Raw genomic sequence first — 6787 nt, 5'->3', positions numbered from 1 at the left:
TATACAAAGTGTGTAGGACTTGGACAGTGGACGTCCACAAGTTTTGTAGGTTGGAATTAGACTACACACGTGATGTCTGTGTGGTCCACAGGAAGTAACTTGTTCGAAGTCTAATTCACTCAATAGACTTTTAAGGGGTGGGTTGGAGGATAGAGAAAAAAATGGATCATCACTTGCAAAGAATGTTCAAAAAGCTAGCTAGGGCGGTTAAAATCCACCAGATGCTCTGCTGGAGAAGGAGGGGGCAATCTCCTCCTGTACCAGTCAGATCTGATTTGACGGTACACATAAAAATAATACAATAAAAATTTTAAAAATAAGCTAGCTAGGGAGGGAGATGAAGTGGAATAATAATAATGGTTGTATGGTGCCTATAATTTACCAAGAACTGTTCCAAGAAATTTACTCATATTGCTTCAGCTATGAAGGGGTAGTCCAAAGCAATCTCACTACCATACAGTAGATTCTGATTCATAATGACCCTACAGGATAGAGCAGAAGAGCCCTTTAGGTTTTCCAAGATTATAAACCTCTATAGAAGCAGACTGCCTCAACTGGTGGGTTAAAGTCAGTGACCTTTTGATTAGCAGGTGAATGACTCAACCATATTGCCACCAAACATCCTAGAAAGACAGGAAAAGGCTGTTAGAAAGAAGTCTATCATGACTAGTAAAACAGACAAGAAGTATCTGTTTTGGAAATGGACGGATTTTCATGTTAAAGATCCAGCATCCATCACAGTGAGGTGAAGAGGCAGAAGTTAGGATAGAGAGGGAATGTCAGAAAAATCAAATGGTTCCCATCTTCCAATTCTTGTGGTCCTTAGTCCTCCCACCTGCACCAAGTCTTTCCAAAGGGTGGAAAGTATTACTGTATATCAAGGTCACCACTCCTAAAAAGAGCCTCTTTATGAACATGACGCCTGTCTGAAATCCTTGACATGATGACTCAAAGGAGACTTGGATCCCGTCTTTATCATTCAGTCTTCCACAGGACACCCTTAAGTTCCTGGATGAGTGGACCTTGGTAGAGGTCAAAGTAATCGGCCACATTATTTAACAATAACTAGACAATTTCTGCGGAATAGTGACTACGAAAATAGGTTTAAGCATGGTCGAGCTTGTAAACATGGCACATGATAGGCTAAGATTTCAATCTGTTGTTCATAGTGTTGCTATGAGTATTAGTCTATTTGACAGCACTTAGCAACAACCATAGGGTATGTCAGGCAAGAGAAAAACTTTCTGAAAAGTACATACAATGAAACGGTGAAGGCATTTTGGAAAATAGGTTGACAACTAAAGGTCAAATATAGCATTAGCATTTCATCCAGATCCTCTATACCTAGATATATACTCAAGGGAATTGACAACATATGTCCCCACGAAAGCACACATATGACATTAATAGCAGTCTTGTTCATAATAGCCAGAGTGAAAACAATCTAAATGTCTATAGCTGATGAATGGATGTTCAGTTGCACAACAATAGCTTATTCAGCCATTGTAAAGAATGGAGTACTGATACATGTTACAATAAAACAATTAACCTTGAAAGCACTGTGCTAAGTGAAAAAAGCCAGCCACAAAAGGCCATGTGTTGTATGATTCTGTCTGTATGACATTTATAGAATCCGTATACATCCGTAGTCACAGAAAGCAAATGAGTGGTTGCCAGGAGCTGAAGGAAGAAAGAGGAGAAACTACTCCTAATAAGTATAGAGTTTCTTTTTGGAGACTAGGAAATTGTCCTGAATTAGTGATGATGTTTCCACAATTTTGGGAATATACTGAAGCCCACTTAATTGTGACTACAGAAACAAACAAAAATTAATTTCGTGATTATTTTTTTTTAGAGTATGAGCTGGAGAGGGAAGGGTTAGATTTTGAATGTTGTTTGTTGTTGTTAAGTGCCATCAGTAAGACTCATAGCAACCCTATGAACAAGAGACCTGAATCCTGTCACCATGTCAAGCTATCTCATCAAGCATCTTCCTCGCTTTCGTTGATCCTTCATTTTTCTAAGCATGGTATCCCTTTCCAAGGAATAGCCTCTCCTATCAACATGTCCAGACGAAGCTTCAGCATCCTTCCTTCAAGTGAGTATTGTGGCTGCACCTTTTCCGAGGCATACCTGCTTGTTCTTTGGCTGTCCATGAGATATTCAGTGCTCTTCTCCACCACCACAGCTCAAAGGCATCAATTCTTCTTCTATTGTCCTTCTTCACTGGCCAGCTCTCAGATGTACATAAGTGATTGAAAAGACCATGTCTGGGTCAGACACACCTTGGTCTTCAAACTAACTTCATTACTCTTCAATATTTTGGAGAGGTCCCTGACAGCCCACTTGCCTCCTGATCTCCTGACTGCTGGTACCAAGGATGTTGATTGTAGATCGAAGCAAGATTAAATTATTCAGAAAAACCCTTTTAGGTGTTAAAAGTTTCCCACCCTCCCCCTCCCTCCTTCCGACCTTCAGTAGCTCAGAGGAGATTTACCCTTTAGATCTATGTTGTCCAAATGATGATGGAAATATTTCTTATCTTCACTGTTTAATATAAAAACATAACATTAACAACATGTGGCTAAAACTCACTCAGGATGTGGTCACATGGCAACTAAGGAACTGAACTTGAAATCTTCTTTACATTCAGGGAGCCAAATGTGACTGTTGTTAGGTGCCATTGAGTCAGCTTCTGCTCATATTAACATTATGTACAAATTTGTGACCACCGTATTGGCAGTGCAGCTTCAGATTGTTTTGAACACTAAACCCAGCTTCCTTAGCAATTTAAAAATAAAATATTGGAGGGTGTGGGTCTGGAGAAGTCGATGTTTTTGAGTCCAAGCATCCAGCTCAATCCTGGAGCCACTAGAAATCTTCAAATTCTCAATGTTCCACCCTTTATCCTTCTCCTTCCATGAACTCTCAATGAACCAGAGTCAATCCAGAGTTTAGCTTTGTCTTTTGACCGAGGTGTTTCCATTCCTCGATGGGCTGGGCACTATGTGGAACGCTAGGAAAACAAAAGCTTGTAGGCATCGTCAGCCAAATTCTAAAGGGGTGGTCTTATTAAAAAATGAGAGAGGAGACAAGAGAAAATCCTTAGATCCTTTTAAGGCCCTGATTCCTTCCTCCCTTCCCTCCAACACACACATACCACACCCCTCCCCCCAAAAAGGGCAATCTAACCAGTAATATACTGAAGTTGTGTGTTGAAGAACCTTTATCTAGGTTTTCCATTTCCAACTCAAATGTGGTAACGTTCTAACACTTCCAATACATACCCCATTATTTGGTTATCTAGCAGGAGTGGCATCCACTTCCTAAACAGCATGCCTCCAGAAACTGTATGAACTTTGATAAATGTAATTAATTGTAGAGGAGCTTCAGGCCTTTTGTTCATGAGCTATCAGTCATGCTCAACTTGAAGGCAATCAACAACCCTTCTATTAACCGACATAGCCACTGCAACAATAGGCTCGAGCATGGCAGAGATTGTGAGGTTGGCACAGCACTGGGCAATGTTTCCATCAATCGTTGATAGGGTCATTTTGAGTCTTAGTCAAATGGAGGGCATCTCAAAACAACAAGAATAGGCCGGAGCGGGACAGGCCGGGCGCAGGAGGGGGCAAAGCAGCGCCCGCAGCCAGCGAGATGCAGCACCGAGCCTTCCTCCTCGCCCTCCTCGCCCTACTGGCGCTCACTTCCGCGGAAGCCAAAAAGAAAGATAAAGAAGGGCAGTCTGGGGAGCGAATGCGCGGAGTGGGCCTGGGGGCCCTGTACCCCCAGCAGCAAGGACTGCGGAGTGGGTTTCCGTGAGGGCACCTGCGCAACCCAGACCCAGCGCATCCGGTGCCAGGTGCCATGCAACTGGAAGAAGGAGTTTGGAGCCGACTGCAAGTACAAGTTTGAGAGGTGGGGCGCGTGTGACGGAGGTACTGGCACCAAAGCCCACCAGGGCACACTGAAGAAGGTGCAGTACAATGCCCAGTGCCAGGAGACCATCCTCGTGATGAGGACCTGCACCCCCAAGACCAAAATCAAGACCAAAGCCAAGAAAGCAAAGGGAAAGGACTAGAAGCCTGAATGCCAAGGAGCCTGGCTTCACCCTTCTGCAGGCCCAAGATGTAACCCACCAGTGCCTTTTTTCTACACTAGCTTTATCAATCACGCTCCGCCTCTCCTCCTCACTCCCCCACATATATCCCCTCACCCCAAGCACCCAGATTGGGGAGGGTCCGTGGATTCTGGGAAGTTTGGGCCTCCTCCCAAAAATATTTGATTCCCACTTGCCCTCCCCACTCTGTGTTCTTTCCCATAATGGCACCATGACTAAGAAACAAAATAAACCACCTTTTTAAAAACAAAACAAAACAAAAAACACACACACACACACACAAAAAAACCCCAAGAATAATTGTTCTCCCACAATCCTTTGCCCCCTTCCTTTCCAGCCTAGTCCCAGCGTTCTGGCTCCTGCAAAGAAGGGTGGTAAGAAGAAGAAAGGCCGTTCTGCCATCATTGAAGTGGTGACCAGAGAGCACACCATCAACATTCACAAGCACATCCATGGAGTGGGATTTAAGAAGCGGGCTCCTCAGGCACTAAAGGAGATCCGGAAATTTGCCATGAAGGAGATGGGAACACCAGATGTTTTCATTGACACCTGGCTTAACAAAGCTGTCTGGGCCGAAGGAATAAGGAATCTCCCCATACCACATCTGTGTACGGTTGTCAAAAAAATGTAATGAGGATGAAGATTCCCCAAACAAGCTGTATATACTGGTTACCTATGTACCTGTCACCACTTTCAAAAATCTACAGACCATCAATGTGGATTAAAACTAACAGCTGGTTGTAAAATAAAATTATAAAACTGTCAAAAAAAAAGAATAATTGTTCTATAAATTATCATTGAGCTTGAAATTACTAGTATAGATAGTAATGACTTTCTAAGTGGTTTTCTGTGACATGACATCTTCACAATATTCATTTATTGGACAGATAATCTATAGAACTCCTGCCTATTTTATGCTAGGACAGAGCTAACTGTTATGGGTAGTTGTTTTGTTGTTGTTATGTGCCATCGAGTTGTTTGCTACTCATAGCGACCCTATGTTCAAGAGCTCTAAATGCTGTTCTATCCTGTGCCAACATAGCCATCTCAAACACACTTATTCCCACCGCTCCAGTCACAGAATCGAACCATCTCATCGAAGGTCTTCTTCTTCTTTGCCGCCCCTCCACTCTCCCAAACATGATGTCCCTCTCCAAGGACCAGTCCCTCCTTGCAACATGCCCAAAGTATGTCACATGAAGCTTCAGAATCCTTGACTCAGTGCTCTTCTCCAGCACCACAGCTCAAAGGCATCAATTCTCATTCTATCAACCCTATTCACTGTCCAACTCTCTGATGCATAGCAAGTAATTGTGAAGACTATAGCCTGGATCAGATGCACCTTAGTCTCCAGCCTGACGTCTTTGCTCTTCAGTATTCTTGAGAGGTTCCTCACAGCTGTCTTTCCCAATGCAATTCATCTCTTGATTTCCTGGCTGCTGTTACCAAGAGTGTTGATTGTGGAGCAGAGCAAACTAAAACTTTTAACTATCTCAATCTCTTCACCATCCATACTGATGCTGCCAATTGGCCCAGAGGTGAGAATCTTTGCTTTCTTGATGTTGAGCTTCAATCCATATTGAAGGCTGTAGTCCTTGACCTTCTGCAGCAAGCGCTTCAGGTCCTCCTCAGTTTCAGCAAGCAGGGTTGTGTCATCTGCATATCGCAGATTGTTGATAGATCTTCCACCAATCCTGATGCCGCTTTCTCCTCATAGAGCCAAGACTCTTGGATGATCTGTTCTGCATGCAGGTTGAAAAGGTATGGAGACAGGACACATCCCTGGTGTATGTGCTTCCCAATTTTGAACCTTGCAGCATTTCCTTGCTCTGTTCTGATGACTGCTTCTTGGTTCAAGTATAAGTTTCGCATTAGCATGATCAAATGTTCTGGGATTCCCATTCTTCTCAGAGTCAGCCACAGTTATGGTCCACACAGTCAAACGCCTTTGCATAATCAATCAAGCACAGATAGACTTTCCTCTGGTACTCCCTGCTTTCAGCCAAGATCCATCTAACATTAGCTACAATATCCGTAGTACCATGACCCCTTCTAAACCAAGCCTGGAAACCGAATCCACGGGAACCAAAATATAACTTTGAGTCTATTCCACCTGGATTTCAGAACCATCTCAAGAACGGGTTTGAGGCCTTGAACATGAATGAGCAAAGACCAGACAAGTTGTAAGAGGATATCAAGGGTATCGTCCAAGAAGAGTGCAAACGTTCTCTACAAAGAAGAGGAAGAAAAGACCAAAACGGATGTCAGAAGAAACTCTGAAGATTGCATTGGAGCACAGAGAAGCCAAAGCACAAGGAAGAGTTCAAGATACTAAGGAGCTGAACAAAAGATTTCAAAAGGCAGCATGGGATGACAAAGTAAAATATTACAATGAAATGTGCAAGGAGCTGGAGTCAGAAAACCAAAAGGGTAGAACTCGCACAGCATTTCTTAAGCTCAAGGAACTGAAGAACAAATTCAAACCTTGAGTTGCTATAATCAAGGATGCTTTAGGCAGAATATTAAATGATCCAGGGACTATCAAAAGAAGATGGAAATAATATACTGAGTCATTGTATCGAAAGGAATTGGCAGACACAGAATTTAATGAAACAACATATGCGCAAGAGCCTATGGTGATGAAGGAAGAAGTTCAAGCTGCTTTGA

The 6787-nt window shown here is 43.0% G+C and overlaps 1 pseudogene; it reads left to right on the top strand.

Annotated features, from left to right (window-relative positions):
* Window positions 1–3657: 3657 nt before the first annotated feature.
* On the top strand, window positions 3658–4081 carry LOC102861000 (annotated as a pseudogene).
* The last annotated feature ends 2706 nt before the right edge of the window (window positions 4082–6787 follow it).

This window comes from Elephantulus edwardii, unplaced genomic scaffold (assembly GCF_000299155.1).
Source record: "Elephantulus edwardii isolate Elephantulus edwardi_28Jun2011 unplaced genomic scaffold, EleEdw1.0 scaffold00037, whole genome shotgun sequence".
Taxonomy (NCBI): Eukaryota; Metazoa; Chordata; class Mammalia; order Macroscelidea; family Macroscelididae; genus Elephantulus; species Elephantulus edwardii.
Note: the sequence above shows the minus strand (reverse complement) of the source record. Positions and strands in the feature narration are given on the sequence as shown.